Source organism: Macaca thibetana, chromosome 4, assembly GCF_024542745.1.
Source record: "Macaca thibetana thibetana isolate TM-01 chromosome 4, ASM2454274v1, whole genome shotgun sequence".
NCBI classification, from domain to species: domain Eukaryota; kingdom Metazoa; phylum Chordata; class Mammalia; order Primates; family Cercopithecidae; genus Macaca; species Macaca thibetana.
This window is the reverse complement of record NC_065581.1, coordinates 86,540,945-86,553,047: the sequence shown is the minus strand read 5'-3', so window position 1 is coordinate 86,553,047 and position 12,103 is coordinate 86,540,945.

Here is a 12,103-nt window from a genome sequence, read left to right as displayed (position 1 = left end):
AACTGCAGCTGGAGCTTGTAACACACAGCAAAGACCAGCGATGGTGTTGGAAAATGAGGCGGCAGTCAGGCAGTGAAAATTTTTCACATCACGCCAAATTACTTGAACTTATCTTGCACTTGTGATGGAGAGCCCTAGGAGTTGGTAAGAAGAGTGGCTAGTCATATTTTTGCTCTACTTGTAACACAATCATGCAGAATTAATTATAATTATGGTTTTATGCTATACTCTCAAGATTGTATCTGCATGGCTTTCTCTTTCTTCCTGCCCTGTTTCATCCTTCATTTATTTCTTCTATTCCATCCTTTCCTCTCCTTTTTATCTTCATTGATAGACTATGTTTTAGAGCAATTTTAAGTTTACAGAAAAATTGGGCAGAAAGTTCAGAGTTCTCATATAGCCCTTTGCCCACCCCCACCCCTACAGCTTTCCCTTTTAATAACATCTTGTATCAGTGTGATACATTTGTTAAAACTGATGAGTCAATATTGATACAGTATTATTAACTAGAGTCTGTGGTTTGCATCAGGGTTCATTCTGTGTTCTACAGTTCCATGGGTTTTGACAAATGCAAAATACCATGCATCTGCCATTAAAGTACCACAAAGAGTAGTTTCACTGCCCTAAAACTCCCCTGTGCTCCGCCTATTCATCCCTCTCTTGCCCCAAAGCTCCCAGCAACCACCGATCTTTTTACTCTCTCCAGAGTTTTGCTTTTTCTGTAATTCCATGTGGCTGGAATCATACAGTGTGTAGCCTTTTCAGAATGGCTTATTTCCCCTAGTAATATGCATTTAAGGTTCCTCCTTGCCTTTTCATGGCTCATTTCTTTCTGGTGCTGAATAATATTCCATGTATACCATAATATTCCATTGTACTACAATTTGCTTTTCCATTCATCTATTGAAGGACACTTTGGTTGCTTCCAAGTTTCAGCAATTACAAATAAAAATGCTATAAATATTCATGTGCAGGTTTGTGTGGACATAAGTTCTATCTCATTTGCATAAATACCAAGGAGTACAATTGCTGGGTAATATGGCAGCACAGCATTTAGCTTTGTAAGAAATGTCTATACTGTCTTCTAACACAGCAGTCCTCAACCTTTTTGGCACCAAAGACCGGTTTCATGGAAGACAGTTTTTCCACAAACCCAGCAGTGGGGAAGGATAGTTTCAGGATGATCCAAGCACATTACATTTATGGTACACTTTGTTTCTATTATTACATTGTAATATGTGATGAAATTATATAACTCACCATAATGTAGAATGAGTGGGAGCCCTGAGCTTGTTTTCCTGCAACTAGATAGTTCCATATGGGGGTGATAGGAGACAGTGACAGATCATCAGGCATTAGATTTTCATAAGGAGTGTGTGACCTAGATCCCTTGCATGTGCAGTTCACAGTAGGATTCACACTCCTATAAGAATCTAACGCTGCCGCTGATCTGACAGGAGGTGGAGCTCAGGCAGTAATGCAAGTGATCCGAAGCAGCTGTAAATACAGATGAAGCTTCACCAGCTTGCCTCCTGCTCACCTCCTGCTGTGCAGCAAGGTTCCTAACAGGCCACGGACCAGTACTGGTCCATGGTCTGGGGGTTAGGGACCCCTGTTCTAACATGTCTGTAACATGTTGCACTCCCACTGGCTGGTTTTACATTGACGTAATTGCCAAATGCGATAGTAACTTTTGTTTTCCTTTACATTATTTATCTGTTGTATTGGGCCCTGCTACCACCCCTCCCTCAAAATTCCCCCTCCTTGGTTCCTGTGAGCCATTCTCTCCTCATTCTCCTAACCATCACTTGGATGATTCCTTTCTTCCACTGAATGCTTCTTTCACTGATATGTTGCAGGTCCTTGAGGTTTTTGGGCATCTTCTCTGCTCATTTTATTCTCTAGATCTCAGTGCTCCCCCTCCCTGCTGCTCACATGCTCCTCTGCTGCCTAGATACAGATTCCTCCAAGTCTACTTCTTTACCCTCAATCACGTTCTCTGAAGCTCTATATTTAAACACCCAACCACCTACAAGACATCTTCCTTGGATGTCCCCTATCAATGTATTCACAACCAAATCACCATCCTTCCTCCCAAACCTGTTCCTTTTCCTGTGTCCTCACCTTGATGAGGGGCTCCATCTTTGATCTAGCTACCCATTTCCCTAATCTGGAACATTCCTCCCATTTTTCTTCTTCCCCCTTCCCCCATCCCTCATTCACTAAACCACCAAATCATCCTGATTTGAGACAGTAAGGCATAGAGACTAAAAATATAAGCTTTGAAGTCAGACTGCCTGGACTCAAATCCCAGCTCTGCCACTTACTTTGAGCAAATTTCTTAATGACTCTGAGTCTGTTTCTGCATGTGTAAAACAGAAAGGATAACAGTTCCTACCTCATTAAGTTGTTGTAAAGATTGAATGAGATAACGCACATTTTATTCAACGCCCGGCGCATAGAAAGTGCTCAGATAACATAAGCATGATTACATGGTTACTGTTTAGATGTTCCTTGATCTGTTCCACCTTCTCTAGTTGTACTGCCACTGCCTTAAGTTGTCATCATTTCTTACCTGGGTTATTGCAACGGTCTCTAACTGAATGTTGGAAATGTTTCTTGAAATTCTGTTTGTGATTATCTAAACTTAGAAATTGGGACAAGAGGTAAAGCAGGTTTCAGCTTATATATGGAAATCTGCTTCTGCAGATGGGTTTTCACTTAGGGAAAAACAGAAGCCAAAGCCAGACTAATATTCAGGATTCAGATAGTCAGTCTGCTTTGTCTCAAAATAGGTCCTCAATAAAAGATAACTTTAAACAAGTCAGCACAACCTGGTCAGCTAGTTCTTGGGATTTCTTAAACTTGACTCCCAGGAAAGACAGAACCATTGAGCCCATGGTGGTTAAATTCTCTGTGCTCTCTCTGGATCTTAGAGGGCAATGAGCCAATGAGAGGCAAGTTCCTGCTTTCTGATGTGTCAGTGTTAGAAGAAAGGGATAATGAGAATCTAGCCCTTCCCCTTCAGTTTATTTCAAGATGGCAAAGGTTGAGAACAGACAGCTGAGCTGCAATGCAGTAGGAGCCACTGCCACCGTGCCCACTTGCCAGGGAGCAGATTGCTGGCGGTGGTTGCTAGGTCTATGGTGCCTTTATCTATGGACCGCTCTTCCTCTGTGCTTCTTGTCAGTGTTTTATGTAAACAGACCATACAGGGGGCTAGTGAGACTTCTAATTATGGGCTGAATTTGCATGTAAAAGCCATTCTGCCATGTTACTCTCCCTGCCTCAAGTCCTGCCCTCTCGTCCCCTACCTTGATTGATGTGATCCCTGATGTTACAATGCTCTTTTCACAACACGAATGTGATTGTGTTTCTCCTCTGCCTGTAACCCTCAGTGACACACATTCCCCCAGTACAAAGTCCAGCAATATACAAATCCATGCATAGTCTCGTTCCAGTCTGTTTCCAACCACCTTTTCTTCTGATACCTCGTCCCCCTGCATTCTGCACCCTAACTTGGCCAAAAGGTATTTAGAGCACCTTGAAAGCCCAACCATGTCATTTTTGCTTAGAATTCTCTTTAGAGCTTGTCTAAACTCCTTCTTAGCCTTCAAAGATACCTGATTCAAAGATGTCCTCCTCTTAAAGATTCTCCTAATACTCTTCCAACCTCCAAAGTCCCAAGGGTGAAATCCCCTGCCCTGATTTCAAATCCCAGGTCTGCTACTGATTTTGAGCAAGTTTCTTAATGACTATAAGCCCACTTCATTATGTATAAAACAAGAATAACTACAGTTTTTACCCACTGGGTTGTTGCAAAAATTGAGGCCAGCACAAAATAATGTATTTTTAAAATCTCACTGTAATACTTACCAAACTGGACTGCAATTGTGTGATGTCAGTACTGCTGGCCTCTCTTCTTACATTCTGAGTAAAAAGGCTTCCCATGTGCCTCTCCTTCTAAGGAGACTGTCCTAACCAGAGAAGTTCCTGGGCTTTAGGATGTAGACTTAGAGGACAAGTGGGAGAGATGAGAGAGAAGAAGGCCGACTTGTCAAGGGAGGCTAAGCCCATCTATATAACAAAGCACTGAGGTGGGGGAGAGGGGGAGAGAGGGGGGAGGGAGGAGAGGATGGAGAGAAAAGGGAGAGGGAGAAATGAATGTGCCATGCAGAATGGGGGAATGTGAAAGAATTAGGAGAGAAAACCAGGATATGAACATTGTACTATGGGGTTATATATTGGGTTTCCTTTACTTTTGAGAACAAGAAATGATTAAAATTCTTTTACAAGCTAATTTTGGTCTTCGGATTGTGCTTCTTTGAATATCTTCTTACAAATACTGGACCATGAGAGACTGAAATTCTCTCAGGTTACTCTTGTGTACCATGTCTTTCCTCTCAGACTCTGAGCTTCTCCAGCACAGGGGCTGTGTCTCATTCCACTATGTAAGTTCACTGCAATCACACAGCCTGTCACATGAACAACACGTGGCATGGAAACAATACATGCTTATTGGATAAATAAACACATCTATATTCACCCAACTGCATTACAGACTCTTAGAGAGCAAGTACCTTCTCTTATTTTTCCATGTTTCCAGATAAACTAATAGAATTCTATAGTGAACTGAATGGTGGGTCCCCAAAAGATATGCCCATGTCTTAGTCTCCAGAATCTATATTAATTTATTAATTTATATGACAAAAAAAGAGATGTGATTAAGTTAATCCATGGATGTCCTGGATTATCTGGGTGGGTAGTCACATGTGTCCTTCATAAGAGAGGCAGAGTTTTGAGACAGAAGAAAAAGAGGCCATGTGACCACAGAGGCAGAGACTGCAGTGATACGGCCACAAGCCAAGGAACCCTGGAGCTACCAGAGAATGGAGGATACAAGGGAAGAGTCTCCTCCAGAGGCAGTGCGACCTCACCAACACCAACAGCTTGATTTCAGACTCTGCCCTCCAGAACTGTGAGAGCGTAAGTGTCTGTTGTTTCCAGCCATGTCGTTTGTAGTGGTTTGTTACAGCGGTCAAAGGAAATAGGAATGCCTTCTACATAATGGATGCTCAGTAACTCTTCACCAATTGTCTCAGCCACTGAAAATCACAGGCTGTGCTGCCTTTTTAAAGTCACTAATACACCCCCATCTTTAGGGCCAAGAATCAGAGCTCCAATTTGTCACTTCAACACCTGTAAATACTTTGTAACCTAATGGTCCCTTGCTGCTGTTTGAGGGATGGTCGGGTTCCAGGGGCTAAGAATAGTCCTACTGGCTACATATCCTTCATAAAATTTCATATACTTTATATGTACTTCTACATATTAATTATCCGTCACTCATTCCTTTGTGAGGGAGAAAGTAAGCTGGGGAAGCACCTGATATGGGCATGATGCCAGCAGGAGAAGTGGGTCCTGATGATGAGGGCGAGAGGCACCCTGGCGGGGGTCTCTCTAGCTGCCAGCTGAGGCAGGCTGAGTCCTCAGGAGTCTCCCACAGGAAACACCACTGAACTGAAATGAGCGTGTCAGCCTGCCACTTTCCAATTCTTCACCATAAGCTTGAAAAAACCAGCAAGCTGCTCTGCTAGCAAGGAATTAAATGTCTGACTCTAATCCTGCAAACACAGTCCCGAATACGGCAAAGGGAAGCCTGGGATAAACATGAATATCTACTCAGAAGTAAACACCAACTGTGATTTACTACTCTAATTTGGTTTCCAACAGTATTTCTTCTATGCTGTCCCACAGAGGACAGAGGCCTTCTCCCAGGGCTGGAGGACACCTGCGAGTCAGTGAGCCCACAATCCTCAGGCACATGCTCAACCTCTCCCAGAAACACATACTTGCTTCTGCTATCAGTCCGTTGTGTGATCCTCCTCCAGAAATGGTGTTTCTAACTCTTCTGGGCCTGGTTTTCATTCCAGGAGTCCCATTTTATTCAATCATTCTGCCATTGAGGCATTTCTTGAAAGGACATCCATCTGATGCTAGAAATTCCAGACACTATGACACGCTGCTCTTCCCTCTCATCCCCCACTCTCCCTAACCCACATGACCTTCTCTCACAGCTCTCTGCAGCTATCAACACGCATGTCCAGGTTAGGTGTGATTGTATGCTGATAATGTCTACCACCTGTGAGAGGTGATATCATGATCTGGAAACACCTGCACTGCATGGACTGTCCACACCACTATCCACAAAAGACTCTGCTAGGTCCCCTTCTCAATTTTCTTCCAAGGTTAGCTGAGGCAGGAGTGGGGAGAAGCAAGGGAAGGAGAGGATCTATTTAAACAGTCCACCCATAGAATGTGCTTCATGGCCCTAGGCAGGTTATATGACTAACTTCCTTGGGCCTTAATGTCCTCATCTACAAAAATGGGGATAATAATGATAGCTGCTGACTCCATAGGGTAGCTAGGAGGATACGCTAGGGAGCTACTCCCAAGGGAGCAGATAAGCACGGCACTTGGCACAGAAAAAGCACTCAGTAAATATTAGCATGTATGTATGCCTATGTAAAGTCGACAAGAGGCTAAATTCTCCAATTAGATTTCCAAGCCCTTCCAACATCTACTCCTCCTTCTGTCTCTTAAACCTTCACCTCTTCTTCATAGTTCCCAAGGGCTGCCCAAATCCTCATTTGGTCTCTGGGCCTTACTCAGCACACCGCATGACACAGTATTTGGCTTCAGCACTGAGCTTTGCTGAGATCAAGTGTCCCTGCAGGTAAGGGGGACTGGGAGGACTTCAAGTACAGCTGGCCATCAGGGAGGCCCCGAGGGTCCTCTCCTATACTCATGTCATCACACATGATGATTAACCACGTGCATGCGCAGTCCACAGCAAGAAGAGGCACTGTGACCTGGTGGACTCCGACCCCCAAGGAAGGTAATGCTCCAGTTAGGTGGAGGATATGCTTTGCAAGAATACCCTGTCTGAAGTCAACTTACCTTCAGTCAGCATCTCCCTAACTCTGGTTATATCTATTATTTCCTAGCTAAGGCTTTCTTCCAAACTGGATATTGTCCATATTTTAAGTTTCAGCCACAGATTAGCTATGAGCAAGTTTGGTCCACTACATTCTTTAACCAATAATTATGTCACATGACAAACATACTAAATTGTCAACAGTATCCATTATTATGAATTATTTAAAATCAAAATTCTGCCGTATCTTTATAAGAAAAGGTTCCTAATGTGAAGGCCACAGGAACAGAAATGAAACCTACCTTGAATTGTGTTTTTAATGCCCAGAATCAGCCCCAAGGATATTTATTCCTGAGAGTTTTAAAGAGTCTTAAAATAAACATCTCTCTCAGGATAGTCTCATTATTATCATAGGCAAATTATTTCTACAACAAAAATATAATTAGCTGAGATTCAGCAGTCTTCAGGAGGCAGGATCCAAAATAACCTGAGAAATTTCAAAGCTTAAGATCCTTCTGTGAATAGTCCCAGGTTAACCCTGTGCCCCTTCCCCTATGATCTCATAGCAAAAGGCTTGATCTTCTCTCCATAATCTGCATTTGCTATGGTAGATGGTGGAGCTTTCTCTCTTGGGCTTGCCTCTTCCCTGATCTCAGGCGCCTGGGACCCAGTCTTTGGGGAGTACTTTGCAGGGAAAATCCGCAGACCTTCTCCTGGGAGGACATTCCAGTCCTGACAACCCTTTTCCTGGGGGATCTCCCAAAGCCCTGGGCGAGGACAGTCCTGCACATTCCCCAACCTCAGGCAGATCGCCTCTTTGATGATAATTTATATCTAGTCCAATGTCAAAACAAAGAGCATGGTGGGAAGAGGGTGACAGAAAAAAGGCAGGAAGAGCTGGGGGTAGGAGAGGAGAAGCAAAGGAGGAAGGACAACATGAAAAGACAGTGAGCATGAGGAAAAGACGCAGCTACAGACGACGGGTGGGGGCTGTAACTCAGTCCCTCCCATCCCTGAGGCATTCTCAAATTCCAACCCTTTCCTAACAGGAAGACTTCCTCCCAGCCCAGGCTCTGTTCTTCAGATATTTGCTGAATTAACAAAGGGATTCTCTCTGATTGAATTTATTACATTCCCATAGTCTGTATCATGTTTAAGATTTATTTTAGAACTAGAGATAGGGAAAACATGAAACCAATTATTTATATGTATGTGTGCATACATATACTATCATTCTTTTTATTTTTGTTTTTTGTTTTCTTTTTGTCTCTGTCGCCCAGGCTGGAGTGCAGTAGTGAGATCTTTGCTCACTGCAGCCTCTGCCTCCCAAGTTCAAGTGATTCTCCTGCCTCAGCCTCCCAAGTAGCTGGGACTACAGGTGCCTGCCACTATGCCCTGCTAATTTTTGAATTTTTAGTAGAAATGGGGTTTCACTATGTTGGCCGGGTTGGTCTCGAACTCCTGACCTTAAGTGGTCCCCCCCCTCCTCCACCTCCCAAACTGGTGGGATTACAGGTGTGAGCCACTGCATCTGGTCTACTCATTCTTTAAAAAATTCTAATATACAGAAAAGTGTACACTTACAGCATGTAGAACTTTCTAACAGAATGTACCCGTGTAACTAGCACTTCAGTCAAGAAAAGACTAACCAGTATCCAGCAGCCCCTCACACCCCTTCCAATCACTACCCCCAAGAGTAGTCACTGTCCTGGTCTTACTATTGCAGGTCAGTTTTGCCCATATTTGAACTTTATATGACCGGAACCACATAGGATACATTCTTTCCCATCTGGCTTCTTTCACTCAAGGTTTTATTTGTGAAATTTATCCAATGCTGTTATAATTCTTTCATTCTCACTGCTATATAGAGTTCTATTATGTGAATATATTACAACTCATTTATCCATTCTTCTGTTGAAGAGATTTTGGGTAATCTTACATTCTGTGTATTTAAAAAAAATAGTGGTGCTGTTATAAATATTCTTATATGCATATCTCTTGGTGAATATACAGACACATATATATATATACACCATATATACCTAACAGCAGAATTACTAGGACATAGGTATGCATACATATATTTAACTGTAGCTGGGTTTCTTTTTCTTTTTCTTTTTGAGACGGAGTCTCGCTCTGTCACCCAGGCTGGAGTGCAGCGGCACGATCTCGGCTCACTGCAAGCTCCGCCTCCCGGGTTCATGCCATTCTCCTGCCTCAGCCTCCCGAGTAGCTGGGACTACAGGCACCCGCCACCACACCCGGCTAATTTTTTGTATTTTTAGTAGAGACGGGGTTTCACCATCTTAGCCAGGATGGTCTCGATCTCCTGACCTCGTGATCCACCCGCCTAGGCCTCCCAAAGTGCTGGGGTTACAGGCGTGACCCACTGCGCCTGGCCTCTTTTTTTTTTTTTTTTTTTTTTTTTTGAAGACTAAGTCTCCTTGCTCAGGCTGAAGTGCAGTGACATGATCAGAACTTACTACAGCCTCAAACTCCTGGGCCCAGGTGATCCTCCTGCCTCAGCCTCCTGAGTAGCTAGGTCTACAGGGGCCTGCCACCAAGTCTGGCTAATTTTTTTTATTTTTTAAAGAGACACAGGTCTCACTATGTTGCTCAGGCTGGTCTTGAACTTCTGGCCTCAACAATCCTCCCTCCTTGATATAGCTGATGTTTCTATGCATATTTCTCACATTCAAATGCACTCATCGGTCTGTTTGAAGCATATAAGGCATTGGGTGTCCCAGAGGCAGGAGTGCAGGGCACTGGGCTTCTGTCTATTCCTCACTACTCTAAAAAGCAGTCTATGACTTCAAAAAGTCACATAAAAAAAAAGAAAGTCATGTAAGAATAAACTCCAAGTTGTTTTTGTTTTGATTTCTTATCAAAGCAGGCTTAAAAAATACCTGAACGCATGGGAGGTTGTCTCAGTCCATTTTGTGCTGTTATAACAGAATGCCTGAGACTGGGTAACTTACAATGAACAGAGATCTATTTCTCACAGTTCTGGAGGCTGGGAAGTCAAAGACAGCGAGGCTAGCATCTTGCAAGGGCCTTCTTGTTGTATCATCACATGGCGATGGGCAGAAGGGCAAGGGAGGGCAGGGGGTGACTGGGGGTTGGGGGTCGGGAGGCAAACTTGCTCTTTTATAATGAACCCACTCCTGTGATAACAACATTAATCCATTTACAAGTGGAGAGCTCTCATGGCCTAATCACCTCTTAACGGTCCCACATCTCACCTCTTAATATTATTACAATGGCAACTAAACTTTTTCCTTTTTTCTTTTTTTGGAGGCAGAGTCTTACTCTGCTACCCAGGCTGGCATGCAGTGGTGTGCTCATGGCTCACTGCAGCCTCAACTTCCCAGGCTCAAGCAATACTCCTACCTCAGCCTTCCAAATGTCTGGGACTACAGGTGTGCACCACCACCTGTATTTTTTATTTTTTGTTGAGGACAGGGTTTTGCCATGTTGCCATGTTGCCCAGGTTGGTCTCAAAATCCTGGGCTCAAGCAGCTCACCTGCCTCTGCCTCCTGAAGTGTTGGCATTACAGGTGTGAGCCAGCGTGCCCAGCCTCAATTAAATTTCAACACGAGTTTTGGAAAGGACAAACATTCAAACGATAGCAGAGATAACAGAAATGGAAACCTAACTATTACTATGTAAGTTATGTGTTTTCCAGCCTACACACTAAGACACTGTGTAACCCTCAGTTGCTAACACTGGATAATTTAATCAAAATAATAACAAAGCTCCAAAGGAAAAGCCTCTTTTTTCATAGCAGTAGGAACTCTCCTCTCTATAACATGCTAGCCTTCTACAGCACTGCTATAAAAATTGCCTTATCTATTTTATTTTCATACTTTGAGAAGACTCAGGAGTTCAAGTAAAAGTCCAGTTAATTCATAAAGTTACCACATGACTCAATAATTCCACTCCTAGCTCTGTATCTAAGTGAACAGAACACATATGACCACACAAAACTTGTATATAAATGTTCTCTTCAGCATTATTCAGTCCAAAAGTAGAAACAACTCAAATGTCCATATGTAGTACAGCCACACCATGAATATTATTCAGCCATAAAAAGGAATGAACTACTGATACACGCTATCACATAGAGGTATCTTGAAAACATCAAACTATGTAAAAGAAGCCAGATACAAAACACCACATATTGTATGCTTCTATTTATATGAAACGTCCAAAATAGGCAAATCCATAGAGATGGAAAGTAGATTAGTGGTTGCCAGGAGAAAGAATAGGGAATGACTATTAATGGGTATGGGATGTCTTTTTAGGGTGATGTAAATGTTCTGGATTTAGTGGTGATGACTGACATCTTTGTGAATATAAAAGAAAACCACTGAATTGTATACTTTTAAACTTTCATAGTATGTAAAATATATCTCAATTTGTAAAATTCTGGTTAAGTGTTGGGGCATTGAAATCAGATATGGATTTAATTACAGTTGACTGCATGCTGTACGCTATGAGCAAGTCATTTAAGCCCTGTAAGCCTCATTTTCCTTCTCTGTAAAATGAGGGTGATAAAAAAAATATTGATACGGTTACTGTGAGAACCAAAGAAGGTAATAAACAAAGTGTTTGCCACAGTGATGAACACAGGAAATGCCCATTAACGATTAAAGTGACAGAAATGATAGGAGCTGGCTCTCAGCCAACTTACCTTTTGACATTCCTGGGATATACTCAATGATTCCTATCAGACCCAATAAAGGATATAATTTTCTATAAAATATTATGTAAGGAGTTAAACTGGTTTGCTATTCAGTCAAAAGAGGAAAATCCTGCCATCAAGGAATATCCACAAGCAGAGAAACAGTAACTAATACTAAGGGGATGCCAAGAGTTGTTTCCCAAGCCCTGCTGGTGCACTGCCAAGCAGCTGCTGTTGGGGAGCCCCTACATGAGTTAGCTGAGCAGGGCAGGCTGCCACCCAGAGGCAGGTGACAGCCCCAGAGGCCTGGGAACAAGACACCACACCTGATGGCTTTCCACCCCGCCCCTCTCTCCTCAGGCATGGGCAAGAGCATCAACATCAGGTCTGCAGGCCATGGCAAAGGCACGTCCCACACCATACCAGTGAAACCACTCAGCCAGGCTGGTCTTATTGGAGACAGCAGGAGAAAGGACTGCCG